At 43.9% G+C, this 20850-nt stretch overlaps 1 protein-coding gene across 4 annotated transcripts in view; it reads left to right on the top strand.

Moving 5' to 3' along the window:
* The window catches only part of cgnl1 (cingulin-like 1), a 132243-nt gene that overhangs the window by 685 nt on the left and 110708 nt on the right, over window positions 1-20850 (top strand). Inside the window, exon 1 of one of the 4 annotated variants that reach the window (XM_078427047.1) lies at window positions 17286-17371. The exons of the other annotated variants lie outside the window; for them this stretch is intronic. The gene's annotated coding sequence lies outside the window, so the exon portion shown is untranslated. Of the gene's footprint in view, window positions 1-17285; window positions 17372-20850 lie in introns of those variants that run through there. 4 annotated transcript variants of the gene reach the window in all.

The raw sequence follows: 20850 nt of genomic DNA, 5'->3' as shown, positions 1-20850 counted from the left end.
TTATTGGAAGGAACCTCCGCTAGTTTATATTTTGAAAGGACCGGGATCTCTTGGCGAACTTTTGACTAATTTGGAGACGATGTAAGGAATTGCAGATGATGTCTGCCTGACCCGCTGAGTTACTTCATCACGTTGCCTTTATTGGGGGATTAATTTGGAGATGTGGAGCGGGCACAATATAAATACGGCTTCATTAAAACTTAATCTAAAATGTAAATAGCGAGAGGAAGAAACAAACCGCCCGACAGGCAAGCCGCCCGCGTTCAGATGTGGTGTTCAAGGGGGAGGTTGGTGGTGACTGGTGAAGATGTTGGGATTCCAGGTACGGAGGGAGGAGTGGGGTGAGGAGAGAACACTCCACAATCCTGAACTTTGCAGGAACTGCAGATGCTGATTTAAACCGAAGATAGACCCATACTGCTAGAGTAACTCAGCGGGACGGGCAGCATCTCAGGAGAGAAGGAATGGGTGACGTTTCAGGTCGAGATCTAAAGAAGGGGTCTCGCTGAGTTACTCCAGCTTTTTGTGTCTCTCAGTTACTCTAGCTTTTTGTATCAATCTTCTGAACATTAGTGTTGGGGAGAAAAAAAACTTATGGGAGTTGTCAAAAAAATAGCCACATGTTTAATAAAACTGGATGTCGATTTAATTATTGGTAACTTTGGGGTTTAATGGTTAAGTATGCCCTCTGAGGTCTTGGTGAATGGTGGGCGAGGGCCATTATTGAACGGGATAAGAAGGTGGCATTTCAGGAAGTAACTAGCTGAGGCTTTTAAAAAAGATCTACTGCTTGGTCCTTGGCCCGTGTAGTGTTAGCAGTTGCTGTCTGACTTTGGCTGGTGTCAATGTCAATGTCCCTGGGTGGGTTAAGGAGAGTGTAGGTTCGTCTCCCTGCAGCTGGTAAACAGTGATTCCCGTTCGAAATGCCATCGAGGTCAGGAATGAATCACGTGGGCCAGAGATTCCCTTGTGAAAGGATGACACCTTTCCTCAAGGAGACGCTTAAAATATCCTTGGGGCAATTCCTCGGGTACTTGAGGTACCTGATATCAGCATATGGACAATGGACAGAATGACCCCCTTTCTCTTCCTCCACCCCCATGATCTGAGGGTGACAAGTGGCTTCAAGATACCCCTGGAGTAGCAGAGAGGGAAGAATTAATACTCTCAGGATTAAAGGGTATTAGTCATATGGGGAGGATGGACAAACTATGATTGTTTTCTCTGGAATGTTAGAGGCTGAGGGGAGACCTTTACTTTAGACTTTAGAGATACAACACAGAAACACCCTTTGGCCCACTGACCGTGTGCTGACCAGCGATCATCCCGTACACTAGCACTATCCGACACGCTTGGGACAACTTACATTTTTACTGAAGCCAACAAACCAGTACATCTTTGGAATGTGGGAGGAAACCGGACTACCAGGAGAAAACCCACGAGGGCACAGAGAGAACGTACAAACAAACCTGTATATACAGGTGCCGTAGCCAGCGGTCGTACCGGGTCTCTGGTGCTGTAAGGCAGCAGCTCTACTGTTGTGCCGCCTTGATAGAAGTTTATAAAATTTTGATAAGTATAGACAGGGTAAACAGTCAGAACCTTTTCCCCAAGTGCAAATGTCAAAGACTAGTGGGCATAACTGGATCAGCCATGATCACAATGAATGGCGGTGCTGGCTCGAAGGGCCAAATGGCCTCCTCCTGCACCTATTTTCTATGTTTCTATAACTTTACGATCTGAATGAGAAAGTTGGAAGTAGATGATCAGAGCAAGCTTTTTTATACAGAGCAGTGGGTGCCAACAAAGTGCCGCCAGGGGTGGTGGTGGAGGCAGGAACAATAGTGGTGTTTAAGAGGCTTTTTAGTCAAGTCAAGTCAAGTCAAGTCAATTTTATTTGTATAGCACATTTAAAAACAACCCACGTTGACCAAAGTGCTGTACATCTGATTAGGATGCACGCGGATATACAGAGAGTGGAGGGATATGGAGCATGTGCAAACAGAAGGGGTTGGTTTAATTTGGTGTCATCTTCAGTACAGACTAGAAGGGCCTGTTCCTGTGCTATACTGACCCATGTTATTCTTGTGCATGGCAGTTAAATTACTGCTGGGCAAACAGTTCAGAAACATGTTCAAAATCTCATGACAACAGCTATGGAATTTAAATTCTGTTGACAATCTGGAATTTGCAAAAAGAACCAGTAATGATAAATTATTGCATTGATGTAAAGACCAATTGGTTCACCAATATTCTTCAGGGGAGGGAATCTGCCAAATCCTGTTCGTATCTCCAGACCCAGCTCCTCAATTGCCCAGCAGGTTCTCGCCTCGAGGGCAGTTGGAGAGAGGCAGTAAATACAGATCTTGCTGGGGGAATCTAGATCCTGATAAATGAGTAAAATCCAGTTGCAGTATCTGCGCCATAAAGTGACCACTGATGCTGACTTTGCTTTCTATCTGTTAATCAATCCCAGTGTATTAGCCCCATTCCCAGGTGCTCCAATGTTTTTTTATTATCAGTGAATTGCAGTGCCTGTCAGTGTAAAGTCTTCCCTTGTAGACTTGCAGCTTCATGTGAAGGGAGGTTCCAGGCTAGGTGTTAAGAAATGGATCTTGGGGTCTGCCATTTCTCTTTCCAAGGATGCTGTCTGATCTGCTCTGTGTTTCCAGCCTTTTTTGTTTGTATTTAAAATTTCAAGCACCTGCAATTTTGTGATTGTCACAAGAAAGCATATACTTGTGAGAAAGGAATTGCAACTAAGCATCACCAGTTTGATTTCTGGAATGGGGGTGAGGTTTTGGGGGGGGGGGGGGGCTGTCTTAAACAAATTGGACTAGTTTTCTCTGGAAGAATGTAGAAGCAAGGAATTGCAGATGCTAGTTTACAAAAAAAAGACCCAAAGTGCTGGAATCACTTAATGGGTCAGGCAGCATCTCTAGAGAACACGAAGAAGGGTCCCAACCCGACACATCACCTATTCATGTTCTCCAGAGATGCCGACCATTGTTTCTCTCTCTGGAAGAATTAGATGTGATCTCATTGAACCAGAATTCTTACAGGGCATAGAGGTGACAGGTTGGGGTGTCAAAACATCGGCACAAGGGGTTAGTCATTCAGGACAAAGATGAAACTTACCTTCCTTCATATAAAACATAGAAACATAGAAAAATAGGTGCAGGAGTAGGCTATTTGGCCCTTCATAAGCCAGCACTGCCATTCAATATCATCATGGCTGATCATCCAAAATCAGTACTCCGTTCCTGCTTTTTCCCCATATCCCTTGATTCCGTTAGCCCTAAGAGCTATATCTAACTCTCTCTTGAAAGCATCCAGTGAATTGGCCTCCACTGCCTTATGTGGCAGAGAATTCCACAGATAAATGCTTCATAATATGAAGTTGCAAGCTCAAGACGGGAACACTTTACACTGACAGTAACTGCAATTCACTGACCCACTGATTAAACAGGGTCAAAAGGACAATGAAGCCAAAAATCCTAGCCAGTGTTATTATTTCAGTAAGGCTTTTCTGCACCTTCTCAAGTCTTTCCTAAAGTGTGAATCCCAGGAATGGACACAGCACTCCTCATATTGTTCAAACCAATATTTCATAAAGGCTCTCCTTGACTTACTCTTGGACTCTCGTGGTGCCTATTTATAAAGTCTGCAGTCCTCAGTGCGTTATGCACTTTAATAATAATAATAATAATGCATTATATTTATATAGCGCTTTTCATATACTCAAAGACGCTTTACAGAGATTTAGAGAACATAGGGAAATGAATAAATAGATAAATAAGTAAATAAGTAAACGAACAGAGAAAGGAGACAGAAGGTGAGGTGACCTTCAGTGGTTGAAGGCAGTACTGAACAGGTGAGACTTCAGCGATGTTTTGAATGTGATGAGTGTGGAGGAGTCTCTAACGGTTTGGGGTAGTGAGTTCCATAGGGTGGGAGCAGCGATGGAGAAAGCCCTGTCCCCCCAGGATCTGAGTTTGGTCCGGATGTGGGGGGATAGGAGATTGGCAGCAGCAGAGCGGAGGGTGCAGGTGGGAGTGTGCCTGTGGAGGAGGTCGGTCAGGTAGGATGGGGCCAGGTTATGGAGGGCTTTGTAGGTTATGAGGAGGATTTTGTACTGGATTCTCTGGGGGATGGGGAGCCAGATTTATCCTAATTTATCCTGTCACTTCCAACAAGCGGTGCACGTATATCCTGAGATCTCACGTCCTCCTTTTTGAATTATTGCATCCATTTGAAAATGCGTAATTCTCATTCTACCTTCCAAATTGTAACAGCTCACATTTCTCAGCATTAAACTTCACCTGCCCATTCCATCAGCTTGACTCTATTTCCTTGAACTCTATTACTATCCTCACAGTGTACTAAACGTTCAAGTTTTTTATCATCTGCAGGTTTATTAATTGTACCCTATGTACCCAAATTATGAAATTAAGAACGGGAGTTGTCCAGGTTTCACCTTTGGAGGGCTCCATTGCTCTGTAGTCAGAGAGACCACTGTTTCCATCACATTCCTTTGCTAATTTTCCACCACACTACTCTAGGGGTATAGACCAGACACCAAGTTATCATTTGGGATTTTGTCATGCCTTTTAGAAGTCCGTATATACTACTTCAGCAACTTTCCTACATAATTTTTTTCTGTATTTACATTAAAAAGTTAGTTGTACAAATGTGGGTAGACACAAAATTCTGGAGTAACTCAGCGGGTCAGGCAGCATCTCAGGAGCGAAGGAGTGGGTGACGTTTCGGGTCGAGACCCTTCAGACGGATGTCAGGGGCGGGGGCGGGACAAAGATAGGATGTCGTAGGAGACAGGAAGACAGTGGGACAATTGGGAAGGGGGAGGGGAAAGTGAGGGACAGAGGAACTACCGGAAGTTGGAGAACTTCAAATGTAATACATCCATGCAGTCTCATAATCAATCCACATTTTTCGAAGTGACTGCTAATCCTGTCCCTGATTATTCTGCCCCTGCCACTGACTGTAATTGCTGGATTTATCCTCACCCGTTCACATTTCTTCAGATCAATACTTCTGATCCCGATATTGCAGTTCCTGGAAAACACATGAGGAACTGGTCGTTCACAGTTTATTTCTCCTTGCAATTATATTTGCCTTTTAACTGACTTTCTCAACTGTCTTGAGCATCGCAATCATCCGTGAGGAGATTTACCTCTGTCCTAAATGTGGAAGATATAACTTGCTTGGGCGAGTTTAATTATCTACTGGAGCTGTGTGGCTCCACTAGAAGAGATGGAATGTTTTTGGACTAACTGTACATTTGCCCATCACCTCAAATTGGTTACTCTTTGCATCGTGTTTCACTGTTATTTAAATTGGAAGATCTGGGAACATATTGTAGTCTAAGTCTATCTTAATACCAGGGGTAGGAAACATTGTTTTGACAATGCATTACAAAACGGCATTGTGCAACAGAAAATTAATATTACACAGTTCTTTATTGTAGAATTGTTCTGCCTGCTTGACAGGCTGAGCAGTAAGAACCTTCATGTGATTATTTTTAACAGTCTTTGTTTATTTTTTACTAACATTGAAAAGTTAATTTTTGGTGATGCTGGTGATGGGTGTTATGATTTAAACCTGTTGCAGCTATCACTCTGTACACATTTATTCACAAAATGCTGGAGTAACTCAGCAGGTCAGGCAGCATCTCAGGAGAGAAGGAACGGGTGACGTTTCGGGTCGAGACCCTTCTTCAGACTGATGTCAGGGGGGGCGGGACAAAGGAAGGATATAGGTGGAGACAGGAAGTTAGAGGGAGAACTGGGAAGGGGGAGGGGAAGAGAGGGACGGAGGAACTATCTAAAGTTGGAGAAGTCAATGTTCATACCGCTGGGCTGCAAGCTGCCCAGGCGAAATATGAGGTGCTGTTCCTCCAATTTCCGGTGGGCCTCACTATGGCACTGGAGGAGGCCCATGACAGAAAGGTCAGACTAGGAATTGGAGGGGGAGTTGAAGTGCTCAGCCACCAGGAGATCAGGTTGGTTAAGGCGGACTGAGCGATGGTGTTGAGCGAAACGATCGCCGAGCCTGCGTTTGGTTTCGCCGATGTAAAGAAGTTGACATCTAGAGCAGCGGATACAATAGATGAGGTTGGAGGAGGTGCAGGTGAACCTCTCTCTCACCTGGAAAGACTGTTTGGGTCCTTGGATGGAGTTGAGGGGGGAGATAAAGGGACAGGTGTTGCATCTCCTGCGGTTGCAGGGGAAAGTGCCCGGGCATGGGTTAGTTTGGGTCGGAAGGGACGAGTGGACCAGGGAGTTACGGAGGGAACGGCCTCTGCGGAACGCAGAAAGGGGAGGGGATGGGAAGATGCAGCCACCAAACGCAGACTCGGCGATCGTTTCGCTCAACACCTTCGCTCAGTCCGCCTTAACCAACCTGATCTCCCGGTGGCTGAGCACTTCAACTCCCACTCCTAGTCTGACCTTTCTGTTATGGGCCTCCTCCAGTGCCATAGTGAGGTCCACCGGAAATTGGGGGAACAGCACCTCATATTTCGCTTGAGCCCCGGCGGTATGAACATTGACTTCTCCAACTTTAGATAGTTCCTCTGTCCCTCTCTTCCCCCCCCTCCCCCTTCCCAGTTCTCCCTCTAACTTCCTGTCTCCACCTATATCCTTCCTTTGTCCCGCCCCCCTGACATCAGTCTGAAGAAGGGTCTCGACCCGAAACGTCACCCATTCCTTCTCTCCTGAGATGCTACCTGACCTGCTGAGTTACTCCAGCATTTTGTGAATAAATACCTTCGATTTGTACCAGCATCTGCAGTTATTTTCTTACACACTCTGTAAGCATTCATAGATACACTTATAGTCATGGACCTGAGATGTCACTTCGAACTGAATTAGTCTGAATGTAAAACATAGAATAGTGTAGCTCAGGAACAGACTTGGAAAAGAAAGCTACAAAGTGAATATTTGTTTTTGATCAGATCTAGATGAAAAGGAAAGCATGTTAGCAATGTGCAATGTATACTCTTTCACAGGCATTTTGTCTTGAGCTATAAACTACAGAAAGTTACTATGTCAATTGTATCGAAAACAAAAACCATTGGAGCACAGTTTGCTGGATAACTTAATCTGCAGCTAATTTTCAGTATTTTGTTCAATTTGAGTGGATTTCAAATTTTAAATTTAATTTGGATTAGGCATTTAAAGAGATTTAGTGTCCCTTCTTACACCAGTGTTATATGCAGGCATATGTCACAGGCATTTTCAAATCTGTGTTGAGACAACAAAGGTAATTGCAGCTATATTTGGTTATCATTCGCGAGTATGTTTCAGTTATAGAATCTGCCTGAAAGGTTTTAGACAAATAATCTACATGCCTTTAAGGTACGGTTGACTGCGAGAGCAGTGCTTACTATAACAGACGACCATCCTAGACAGTCGAATTGCCTGTGGGCAAATGTATAGCAGTGAATGGCTGGGAGATCCATGCTAATTGTGCCTCTTTACTCAAATAGATACTTCAGGGTTTAATCGATTGCTGACAGTCCATTGTTCTATGACTTTCTTCTATGCCGAGATATGGGTGTCATTAGCTTGGCATGTGCAGCCACCCGTCCAACATCGCCTTGAGGAGTTAGTACTGGTGTACAACCTTCACTCAGTGCTCCAGTATAAATTGCAGTTTAACAAACCCAAACCGGAGCAGCAGAAATCCTCGCAAAGATGCAGCTGCAATGACGATTGAGAATTATTTTTTTTAAACTACTGGAGGTACTCAGCGGGTCAGGCGGCATCTGTGGAGGTAAATGGACAGTCGATATTGCAGGTGCAGATCCTTCCTCTGGACTGAAAGAGTGTTGGGGAGATAGTCAGTATAAAGAGATAATGGGTGGGGCGGGCGGGGGGGGGAGATGGGGCAAGAGCTGGCAGGTGATGGGTGGATAGGTTAGGAGGGATAGATTGGTGGATGGAGTCAGATCGAGGGGAGAGGGGTGGAGAAAGAGGCAGGGACATGATTGAAGGTAACCAGGGGCTGCAGACAATGGAATGTGATTGGAAATGAAGGTGGGGAATGGGAACGAAAATGTGAGGTGGGATGGACAGTTGGGAACAGTGGGTGGAGAGCACCAACAGGAAGAGCATATGGGTGATGAGCAGCTGGAGTAGGTTGGGAAGAAGATTGGTGAAAGGAGGCTGGGGTTAGTGCAAAAGAAGGGCATGAGTGGGAGGATCTGAGTGAAGAGGGACCGAGAGGATGTTGGTGAGATGAGAGAAGTCCGTTCATGGCCCCAGTTTGTTGACTAGTTAGACTATTTAAAGGCAATTTAGAAGCATCTGTAAAGCATTATGTTTTGTTAAAGTAATGTAAAACATGGATACTACCTGATTTATTGAGCATTTTCTATTTATATCTCCTATTCACCTGCTTGCCCTGTTAGAATTTTGTTCTCCGGAGGTTTGGAAAACAATGTTGCTCAATGTTAGCCAATGCAACGTTGCTCTCCGGTGAATAAACCTTGAATCAGAGTACACGAACTCTCAGCTCCTGCTTGATGTAGGTGAAGATCAATGGGTAGCATGCCCTTTATATGTGCCCTGGAGGTCATGAAATATACACCAATGCAGCTAAGAGAGGTGAGGAATGGACGACACCAACTTTGGCTTTATTGTTGCATGGGATACGGTGGGATTCTATTTGGATTAATTTGAATGAGATTGCCTTTATCTTTATTCCTGTTGCAATCATTTTTTAAATATTTTAACATTCCCAACAAAATAACCGGCACCCTATCATTTGAATGATTGTGTCAGACCCTGAACTGGACATCCTGTGGTGGACAGATATATCATTTATAAAACATACTTCTGGGTTTAAGATTTAATGTTGTAGTTATCACTGCTGAATTAATCTTGGAGGCTTGATGGGTTGGCAAGGTGATGAGATCATTGATGTTTTCAAAAATGAAATTAGCTTGGAATCTGGCAAAGATCTTTCATGTTGAGGTGATAATTTTGCTGAAATGTGTAACTGTTGACCAAGATTTGCAAGCAAGATTTTCATTGTACCTCACTGCACTTGTGCATATGACAATAAACTCGACATGATCTGCGGTTTCCTCTCCAATGATCCTGGCTTTGAAATGTTATTGCTGGTCAGTCATTGGCATGGGCATTGATCCTCGGACTTCACTAGAGGACCACAACAGTCCAAGTCAGCTGAAGTAAATCCAAGACTGAAGTCAATCCAGAACTAAGGTTTAGATTGTATTTCATTAAATCAGTCCCAAAACGTACCGTTGGGTAAAACAGGAGCAGGAGTAGATGCTTTTGCTCCTGGCTGTTCACCCACCTCAAAACCACATTCCTGCTCTCTTCCCCAGACCCTTGAAGACCTGTTACGTTGAGAAATCTATTCAGTGACTTCGCTTCTGCAGTCCTTAGTGCAAAGAATACTTCCGGTTCATTGTCATCCTCTGGGTGAAAACATTTCTCCATATCTCAGCCCTATGTGTGTCATTCTTGATGGCCAATTGAGTGACGCATCCTTGTCACGTCAGCATTTTCTAGCTTTCAAGTAGATATTGCCCTAGTAAACGTTTGTGAATACAAACCCAGTTGACCTAGATCAACCTACCGGCATATTAAAAGGGTGGCATTGGTGCTAACATTGTATTATATATCTCCTTGTATTCTCATTATAAATATTCACCATGGCTCTAAACGTTGCCACACCTGACTGCTGCCTTGTACAATTATTGATCTGGTTTTACCACAGTTTGTCGCCTGCTATCTCAGGTGACATAAATGAAGTTCCTGCATTGCAACCACCCCTTTCTCCTGGCTTCTCAAATTCATGAAAGTTTGTTGAAATATTAAATAAAAATAAGATTGTATGTTATAAAACAGGAATTGAATTGCATCTCAATGTCCAGTCCCATTGTCTTCTGCCATCATGTCCCTTACAGCACTGGCATGCTTGGTCTTAAATTCTTGTATGCACTTTCACCAGTAATTGACGTTGGTATTAAACCATTTGTTTTTAAGCGAGTCCAAAAATGTATAATTGTTTTGCATCACACATATAATCTTAACTATTTAAAAAACAGACCAAAGATTGCACATTTATAACTGTATCTGATACCAAAGAATGAAAACCTTTTGAGCAGGATGTGTGTACGTTTTACACAGAGGGACCGAACTGCCCAAAGAGGGAGTTGAGGCAGGTACTATAAACAACATTTTAAATAAATTTGGACAGTGACACAGAGAGAAAAGGTTTGGAGGGATATGGGCCAAACGCAGGCAGGTGAGACGAGTGTCGATGGGGCATTTTGGTCAGCAGGGGAAGTTGGGCCAAAGGGCCTGTTTCCATGCAATATGACTCTGACTCTTGGCTGATGTTTTTCATAACTGATCTTTGAGATTGGATTACTGCTTCTGATCCTGATTCGTACACCTGGCTTATGCGTTATGGCTACAGCATGCGTTATGACAAATCTTCAGTGGAGTGAATGGTTTTAAGGTATAAAATGGCAGAGGTGATCCCAAATAACCTCTTGCAGAAATAATATTATGTAGAAAAGTTCTTTACATTTTAAGTATAAAATGTAGATTTCCAACTAAATTATACAGTTTTAAAATTTTTTTAAAAGACACAAATTGCTGGAGTAACTGAACGGGTCAAGCAGCATCTCCAGAGAACGTGGATATGGGGCGTTTCGGGTCGGGACTTTTTTTGCCAGAAGAAGGGTTCTGACACGAAACATCACCCATCCATATTCTGCAGAAATGCTGTCTGACTCACTGAGTTAGTTAACCCAGCAATTTTGTCTTCTGTTTGTAAACCAGCATCTGCAGTTCCTTGGATCCACATGTACAGTTTGGTGAATGTTTAATGAAATACAACACAAAACATAGAACGGTACAGCAGAGGAACAGATCCTTTAGCCCACAATGTCTGTGCGGAACATGACACCAAGTTAAATTAATCTCCTCTGCCTGCACATGATCCATGTCTCTCCATTCCCTGCATATCCACGTGCCTATCTAAACGCCCCTTCAATGCCACTATCATGTCTCCCTCCATCACCACCCCCCCCAGTGGCACATAACAGCCACCCATCACTCTCTGTGTTTAAAAAAAAATTCCCCCACATATCTTTAAATTTGCCCTTCTCACCTTAAAGCGCTCTCTCGTCTTTGGCATTTTCACCCTGGGAAGAAATGTAATTCAGTATTGAAATATAATTAGCAGCATGGCCGGTTATTTTTAGTGTTAGCAGTTTGTCGAATGTGTGGGAAGGATCTGCTGATGCTGGTTTAAACCAAAGATAGACACAAAATGCTGGAGTAACTCAGCAGGACAGGCAGCATCTCTGGAGAGAAGGAATGGGTTACATTTTGGATTGAGAAGTCTGAAGCAGGGTCTCAACCCAAAACGTCACCCATTCCTTCTCTCCAGAGATGCTGCCTGTCCTGCTGAGTTACTCCAGCATTTTGGGTCTATCTTGTCGAATGTGAAGATGGTCCATTCTCTAACCTGGTATCTGCATTGATCAAATACAATTATCCTTGGTTGCTGGATGTTTCAAAAGCTCTGGAAACTGTTCTCCTTTCACCTTTAATGCGGATTTAATTTTAGATCAACCTAGTGGCTTTTTGCCAACATCTCTAATGCAAATTTGCTTTGTGTTCATTGTGGAACAGTTAGATGTTTTCCTCGGGTCACATATAAAATGTACAATGTGACCAAAAATACCCTCTTGTAACACAATAAAAGGAACATTTTACAGGGTCGAAAGTCAAGTACACTTGGATTAAAAGTAGCTATTGTATTACAGTGAATATTGTTTTTGCAAAGATTAAAGCATGTGCATTACTCATCCACATTGTTCAGGTTTCCTTTGCAAATCTAAGGAAGTGATTGTATGCTTTTCTAATTGATTTGGCAGAAGATCTTGCTTTAGTTGCCATTTCTCTGGCCAGTTGTTTGTTTTCATAGATTCATAGTTATACAGCACGGGTATGGACCCTTCGGCCTGATTAGCCCCGGCTGACCAAGGTTGCGCAACTGAATTATATATTTTATAACTTCACGCACTGCTTACATTTATTGAGTACCAAACTTTAACCAGAAAATAAGTCTGAACTTAATTATCGAAGTACGGAACAAGCGAAATGTGTTTCATTACCTTTAGATTTGGTGACATTTATCTTAAGTTTTGCCAATTACGCTGAATGACGCTATTGAGGTTATGCAACCCAGAAAGGTTCAAAGATTTAAAAAAATATGGTTTATTGTCCAGGATCAATGCAGCCTACTTTTTTTTTAGATAAATCACATTTATCTAGCTATTTTATTGAAGGATCTGCATCCTCGAATGAATTTTTTTAGGACACTTCTCCAGTGCTTTTAAGACCTGCACTAGTGGCGCAGCGGTAGAGTTGCTGCCTTACAGCGAATCCAGCGCCGGAGACTCAGGTTCGATCCTGACTATGGGCGCCGTCTGTACGGAGTTTGTACGTTCTCCCCGTGACCTGCGTGGATTTTCTCCGAGATCTTCGGTTTCCTCCCACACTCCAAAGACGTACAGGTATGTAGGTTAATTGACTGGGTAAATGTAAAAATTGTCCCTCGTGTGTGTAGGATAGTGTTAATGTGCGGGGATCGCTGGGTGGCGTGGACTCGGTGGGCCGAAGGGCCTGTTTCCGCGCTGTATCTCTAAATCTAAATCTAAATACATACGAGTCCACGTTGTTCCTTTCCGACACTGGTGATATCCTGGAATACTCTGCTTGAACACTAGTAGTTTTTGTATTTAAATCATGTTTGCTGCAGACTCTGTCACTGAATAGTGATCTGGAATACGATTCCGGTTGATTTATTCCTCCGTGACAAAGAGTGAAGAGGTTCAATGTGCTGGATTTTCCAGAATGGGACCCATTGTTGCACTCGCTGCTCTCATTCCCCAAATGAGATGCCAGAACAGTTGGATCTGGTGGGCAGACCTTGCCCTTCAGATGGTGATGGAGTTGTCTTGGGGCTCATATGCCCAATGAAGCTCTTCCTCTGTTAACCACTGGATTCTGACACATGTCTGCCCCCAACTTCACCAGCTGTCAATGCATTATAATTGTTTCTGACTCTCCTGCTGTCCTGTCCTTCAAGCAGTGTGTGCAGGAAGGAACTGCTGATGCTGGTTTAAACTGAAGATCGTCACAAAACGCTGGAGTAACTCTGCGGGACAGGCACCATCTCTGTCACCAAAATGTCCGAAACATCACCTATTCCCTCTTTCCAGAGATGCTGACTGTCCCGCTTAGTTACCCCAGAGTTTTGTGTCGAACTTCTGTCCTTTAAACATCCATCTCTTGGGAAGAGCAAAATTGAAGATCTTCAAATGTGCAGCAAGCAGGGAAAATAATTTTAAAAATTGCTCTGACCACATTAAGTGACCAAAAAGAATTCAGAGAAAATATAAGTGTCACCGATGAGTTATGTTCAGATAAAGAATGTGTGACGTAAATTCAAATGGAATTGAATTTATTCCCAACAACCTCAGAAGCTTTATTAATTTTTATATTCGCCAATACGACTGGGTGAAATTAGAAGTTGCAGTCAGTTTGACACTTTGTGAAAAGTACTACCTGGCTGCCAAATACTGATAAAATAACATACTAAATCTACAATAACAATATAAATATGAAGTAAAATCATCTGATGCATTTATAGATTAATTTGCTCCAAGTATAATGTTCACTATTGATTGAATATTCGGTTAATAGGGACATTGGTTTCACAAACTGACTTTTAAACTGCTCGAAGAGAGACACAAAAAGCTGTAGTAACTCAGCGGGTCAGACAACATCTCTGGAGAAAAGGAACAGGTGACCTTTCGGGTCGAGACCCTTCTTCAGACCAAACTGCTCTACCTAGGTTTGAATTCAGCCCAGCCTTGGGGAATAAATTCTAATTGCATTAACAATGGGGAAAATCCTCAACTCAGCTCCTTGGAAGTATAACTGGACGTACAGATTATACATAGAGTGGTTTGGTACCTCTTCAGTTTCATTTCAAGTCACTGTGGAATCTGCTAATCCAGGACTGCTAACCCACTGTTGAGAAATAGTCTCCTGAGATTGAGATTTATAATTTTTTGCAGATGAAGAATGCATTTTATTATTGAAATCCTCATCCTGTTTCACAAAAATCTTATTACCTGTTAATATTTCTTGAAGTTGGTACTTATTTTCTCAGTGTTAATCGTTAACTGCTGTATTGTACCATGCTAATTGCAAAGACTGTGTAGTTAAATGTGTAAATATTGTGCAATATTTCTCCGCTACAAGTTGCTTTGACAATGTAGACCTACTGGGATTAATGAGCAGTGATCGGCTGCAGAGTTCCATCGATATAAATGGTTTGTTTCAACTCAATAAAAATGGCACTTGGAAAGATGATGACATGAAATGCTGCCGTGCAGTTTTTTTTTTCTCCAAGGAGTTTTATAGTGAGATGAATCTTAATTCCTGTGGCTCAAAATAAATATCTTTCACAGACAGCCAATAGAGTGTTGCGTTCCCTTTGCAGCATTGACTAAATCATTTACAGAACAGCACAGTTATTAGTGAGTTGCACTTAAGAAGAACACAGAATTATTTTTAAAGGGTGCAGTCTGCGATGAGGCATTGTAAACTTGTAAGTTTCCACATACACGGCGTAAGAATCAGCCACATGAATATAAAACAGTCTCACTCTTAAAAACAGTGGTTGAAAATAAAGATGCCCCTGCTGCTGCCTTGTGCAGTTAATTCTTCTTCTCTGTCCATTGTTGGCCTGGAAGACAAACAAGATATTTGTCATGCAGTGCACTCACTGGCATGTCCTCAAAAGAGCAACTAGCCTGTCAGGCCTGGGCTTGAATAATTTGGACTCAACTCAATTGCTTTTCCCTCAGTGCCCAGGCGGAGATGGCTTGTGTGATTTGATTTTATTCCATTTAAAATTGGATGTGCAAAATAATGTTCTAGAATTAGGATGAATGTGACCAAAACATATTGGCCAGAGAGCTGACAGTTGCCAGTCACTTAGACAATAGACAATAGACAATTGGTGCAGGAGGAGGCCATTCGGCCCTTCGAGCCAGCACCGCCATTCAATGTGATCATGGCTGATCATTCTCAAACAGTACCCCATTCCTGCCTTCTCCCCATACTTCTGTAAACTCGCAGTGAGGTTTTACTATGAACTTTGCCATGTATCTGTGACCCAGAGCGCACACGCGGTTGGTATTAGTTTGGCCAACTGCCCTCGGCACATCTGTGGATCTAGACTAGAGTAAAGCAGCACAGTGAAATGAATCCCACGTCTATCTATATACTAAAACTCTCGTTTGTTTGTTTATTTGTGATCGAACTACAGCCAAAACGGTACACGATAGCGCGACAATTTTAGGCCCACCTTACTCACCGTCATTGCTTTAATGGTAATGCAAGTAGTTTTATTGAAATCGGTGTTATATTTTTAAAGTTATTCACATTTTAAAGTTTAAATCTATCTCCTAGGGAGGGAGGAGGGAGGGAGGGGGGGGGGAGGAGGGAGGATGGAAGATAAGGGGTTTGAGGAGGATGGTGAAGGGGAGGGGGGTGGAGGGAGGGGAGGGAGGGGGTGGAGGGAGGGGGAGAAGGGAGGGAGGATAAGGGGGTTGAGGGGGATGGTGGGGGTGAGGGGAAGGGGAGGGGGTGGAGGGAGGGGGTGAAGGGAGGGAGGATAAGGGGGTTGTGGGGGATGGGAGGGGGTGGAGGGGAATGGGGGGGAGGGGGGGAGGAGAGGGTGCTGCACCAATGCAGGAGAGGTTTGGGCCCAACGTGTCCACTTGGTCTAGTGTTCCATAAAAAGCTGGACCCACTGGAGTGTCTTTGAGAATGTAATCTAATCTGATGGATAAGCAAATAAGTTATGAATAGCTGAAACTTTGTTCTACACTCACTTATAGCTCTTTTGGAGGGTTAAGGGAGAAGTTTTGTGTTTGCTCCATTGACAAAATAATACTGCTTTTTCTTCTGACTCCTACCTCTTTGAGTGTTAGTTTACAGAACTCTCACAGCCAGAGTAAAGAGAGTTTTACCCACTTAAAAAAAAACCCACACACAGTACAAACAGTGGCTACTCTGTTTATTGTGCTTGTGCTGTGCGAGTCTGACTCAGAACGCGTCTATTGATTAGTGCCACTTGTTTCCCATAGCCCTGCTTTCTCTCAGGTTTTTATCTACAGTATTTCTCTTTTGAAAGTTGCTATTGTGGAATAAATTCATTGAACTGTGTGAGCCATCCTTGCCCGTCTGCTTCGCACCCACCCCCTGAGGGCAATGCTTTGTTTGGTCTCGGTGCCCAGAGGCGAACACACCATGTGGACCAGCTGACAACATTGACTCAGACACTCCGACATTCCTGATCATGAGGGAGGTGGCCTTTGCAAGGACAGTATGTGCAGTTTTTACTGTATGGATACTTTATGGATAATAAAAGACTAGAAAATGAAACAGCAGGATTAAATTCGCATTCCCTGGGAATAAGCAGGGAGGAGGCTGATGTGGAGAAAGAGAATGGGGAAGTCTTCAACTCTGTTGCAAGGAACTGTAGATGTGTGGTCGTAGAAGTCCCGAGGTCAGTCTGAAGAAGGGTCTCGACCCGAAACGTCACCCATCCCTTCTCTCCCGAGATGCTGCCTGACCTGCTGAGTTACTCCAGCATTTTGTGAATAAGGAAGTGTAGATGCTCGTTTAAACTGAAGATGGACACACAAAGCTGGAATAACTCAGCGGCACAGGCAGCATCTCTGGAGAGAAAGAATGGGTGACATTTTGCGCGAGACCCTTGAAGAAGAAGGTTCTTGACCTGAAACGTCACCCATTCCTTCTCTCCTGAGATGCTGCCTGTCCCGCTGAGTTACTCCGGTTTTTTGTACCTGCCTTAACTCTCTTGGGAATTACCACTTACCTAGTTAACACATCCATTCATTTCATGTTTACATAGAGTTAAGCCAATAAAATGCTGGGTTGGTTTAAGGTCTTTATAAAAACAGTACCTGCTGTGAGTGTTTTTTGTTGGTTTTCCAAATTGTTGATGTGCATACAGAACACCATGTCACCGGCAACACAGAGAACTCGCAGCTGCAGCTGCTTTTCTGAGCTGAATGAAACATCTCAACAAAATAAATCTGCCATGTGATGTAGTTTGAAACCAAGAAGATAGACACACAATGCTGGAGGAACTCAGCGGGTCAGGCAGCATCTCTGGAGAAAAGAAATAGGTGACGTTTCAGGTCGAGACCCTTCTTCAGCCTGAGAGACAAGGGAGAAGGAAACTAGTAGAGGTATGTAAAGGTAGCAAACAAATCAGAGCCGGCACCAACGAGCCAGGAAATGTGGAGGATAACGGAGGAATACGGACAATGAAACAGCAAGACGACAAGGGTGGGGATGAGCCGGAGAGAGAGTTAATGCACGGGTTACTCTAAATTAGAGAAATCAATATTCATACTGCTGGGTAGTAAGTTGCCCTCGTGAGATGTGAGATGCTGTTCCCCCAATTTGGGTGTGGCCTCACTGACAGTGGAAATTGCTAGGCTTGATTCCGAGTTAGATGATTTTGGCCGGGTTGATACTGGTTGGTCGCCTTTGGGAGGACTCGAGGAAAGTCTGCCGTGTTTTCTGTTCTTCGGTCTGTTGTTGGAAGTACAGGATCCGTTAGACGTGACTGAGAACGATTTCTGGCTTGGCAGTGATGTCCCTCAACCCAAGGACCACTATAACCAGTTGCTTGCATGGAGGTTGACCATTTGGAAAATCCTGAAAGCTTTAGTTGTGGATAAGACAACATTTCAAATGTCTAATAAACTCTTAAGTGATTGTGGGGGGGAAGGGAATTTGGATGGGGGACAACATTAAGTCAAGCTAAATTTTTTTGTCTATTTTTAAGTGCTAAGTCTGATATTTCATCCAAGAAACCATCACTTAAGGTTTCTGCAGATTGCACACAGGGGGATTCCATTCAGTCAGGTTGAGACTGCAGAGAAAGAGCATGTGTGCATTTTTGGCAGGGCTTGCTTGATAACAATCAGCAGCATCTTTCCTCCGCCAGCTTTTTCTCCCACCCGCTGGTCTGTGTGGGGATTTGGGCAGTGATAAAGCCAGGACTGAGATTGGGCAAAAACCTGGATTATTTTATCAGCATCAGCTATGCACTGGATAAACATAGTTGGGAGGGTCCGGGCAAAATATTTTTGGAATTCAATTCTGCTGCTTGAGCTGATGATAGGCATTCAGTATCCATGCCTCACAGATGACCCTGCTCCATTTGTACACGGTCCTCTTGTTGGGATTTCCATATGGAGTTTTAGATTTAGAGATACAGCGCAGAAACAGGCCCTTCGGCCCACCGGATCCGCGCCGCCCAGCGATCCCCGCACATTAACACTATCCTACACCCACTAGGGACAATTTTTACATTTGCCCAGCCAATTAACCTACAAACCTGTACGTCTTTGGAGTGTGGGAGGAAACCGAAGATCTCGGAGAAAATCCACGCAGGTCACGGGGAGAACGTTCAAACTCCGTACAGTACAGCACCCGTAGTCAGGATCGAACCTGAGTCTCCGGCGCTGCATTCACTGTAAGGCAGCAACTCTACCGCTGCGCCACCGTGCCGCAAAGTGTATGATGCAGATGGATTTTCATCCTTTTTCATTCTCTCGCCCTTTTAGGAAACACTTTCTGCAGAAATAATGTGATTTTTTTTTTTTCTCCATACATTTTTTTTCAATTTACTCTTTGGAATTCCTGTACATACAACAACATTAAAAATGTCTTAACAATCCAGCTATGAAGCCTGTTTTATAATGTTTTGACATAAGCATGTTTTGATTTTTGAAATGGTGTAAATTCATTAGGGAAGCATCATTCTGAACCTCTACATCTAGAACTGAAGCAAATTGTGATGTTTGGTTTTACAAATGTTAGTGTATTGACCTCTGGTTGACATTTTGCCGTACTGAAGGTTGCAGAGCTGTGGGACATAGATGGCTGACTAGTGTGGTTAGCCCTGAATATATAGGAACGGTTGAGCCATTGAATCAGTTTTTCTCAAGCCAGAGACTCTGGTTCGATCCTGACCTCAGGCGATGTCTGTGCAGAGTTTGGATGTTCTCCCTGCGTGGCCTTTCTGTGGGTGCTCTGGTTTCTTACCATATTCCAAAGACGTGCCGGTTTGCAGATAAATTGGCTTCTGTAAATTGTACTTGGCGTGTATGATGCAAAAGTGGGATAACATAGAACTAGTGTATGTGTGATCACTGGTCAGCGTGGACTCAGTGGGCGGAAGGGTCTGGTTCTACACTGTATCTCTAATCAAAACTAAACAGAAAGGGTTGATGTTATTAACTGTCAGCATTTTACATTGATTCATCTGTAATGACTTGATTGGTGTTAAATGGGAATCTCTTGGAGCATTTGTTCCTTGTACTTTGGAAAAGATTCTGGAACTCCTATGATATTGATGTGGAGCCATCTTAAAAAAACACTAACTTGCATTATACAATACAATACAATACAATACAATACAATACAATATATCTTTATTGTCATTGTACCCAGGGGTACAACGAGATTGGGAATGCGCCTCCCATACGATGCAATAATTTAAGTAATTAACAGCAACCCAACGAAACGAAACAATTGTAACAGTTTTTTAGACAGGGTAAAGTGCAAGTTGATCTATGCGTTGTGGCCATCCGGCTCAGCAGGACCGGTTCATAGCAGCTATGGCCCTGGGGATGAAGCTGTTCCTGAGTTTGGAGGTGCGAGCGTAGAAGGCCTTGTATCGTCTGCCCGATGGAAGGAGTTCGAACAGACTGTTGCAGGGGTGTGAAGAGTCTTTGTGGATGCTGGTGGCTTTTCTGAGGCATCGTGTGTTGTAGATGCCCTCCAAGTCTGGTAGCTGTGTTCCGATGGCCCTCTGAGCTCTATGGACTACCCGCTGTAGAGCTTTCCTTTCTGCCTCCATGCAGCTGAGGTACCACACAGGGATGCCATGCGTTAGGATGCTCTCTATGGTGCAGCGGTAGAAGGTCGTCAGCAGCTGTTGGGGTAGACCAGACTTTTTCAGTGTTCTTAAGTAGAACAGTCTTTGTTGTGCCTTCTTGACCAGCGCAGCAGTGTTATTGGACCATGTTAGGTCCTCCGAAATGTGAGTGCCCAGAAACTTGAAGCTGGACACTCTCTCCACACTGTCCCCGTTGATAGAGATCGGGGCATATTCCCCGTTATGTGACCTACGGAAGTTGATGATCAGCTCCTTGGTCTTGGTGGTATTTAGGGACAGGTTGTTATCCGAGCACCAGTCCGCCAGGTTCTGCATCTCCGCTCTATAGTTTGTTTCATCCCCGTTGGTGATAAGCCCGATCACCGTTGTGTCGTCTGCAAACTTGACAATGGTGTTGGTGTCGAATGCAGGAACACAGTCGTGTGTGAAGAGGGAGTAGAGCATGGGGCTCAGAACACAGCCCTGTGGTGTGCCGGTACTCAGGGTGATAGTGGAGGACAGGTGCGGGCCCATTCTCACTGCCTGCGGTCGTTCCAGCAGGAAGTCCAGGATCCAGTCACATAATGACGAGCTGAGGCCTAGCTGGTGGAGTTTGGTGATGAGCTTGGTGGGGATGACCGTGTTGAAGGCGTAGCTATAGTCTATGAATAGCATCCTCACGTACGTGCCCTGTCTCTCTAGGTGAGTCAGGACAGTGTGAAGAGCCAGAGAGATGGCGTCCTCTGTGGATCTATTTGCCCTGTATGCAAATTG

The sequence above is a fragment of the Rhinoraja longicauda genome, chromosome 33, assembly GCF_053455715.1.
Source record: "Rhinoraja longicauda isolate Sanriku21f chromosome 33, sRhiLon1.1, whole genome shotgun sequence".
NCBI lineage: Eukaryota > Metazoa > Chordata > Chondrichthyes > Rajiformes > Arhynchobatidae > Rhinoraja > Rhinoraja longicauda.
Note: the sequence above shows the minus strand (reverse complement) of the source record. Positions and strands in the feature narration are given on the sequence as shown.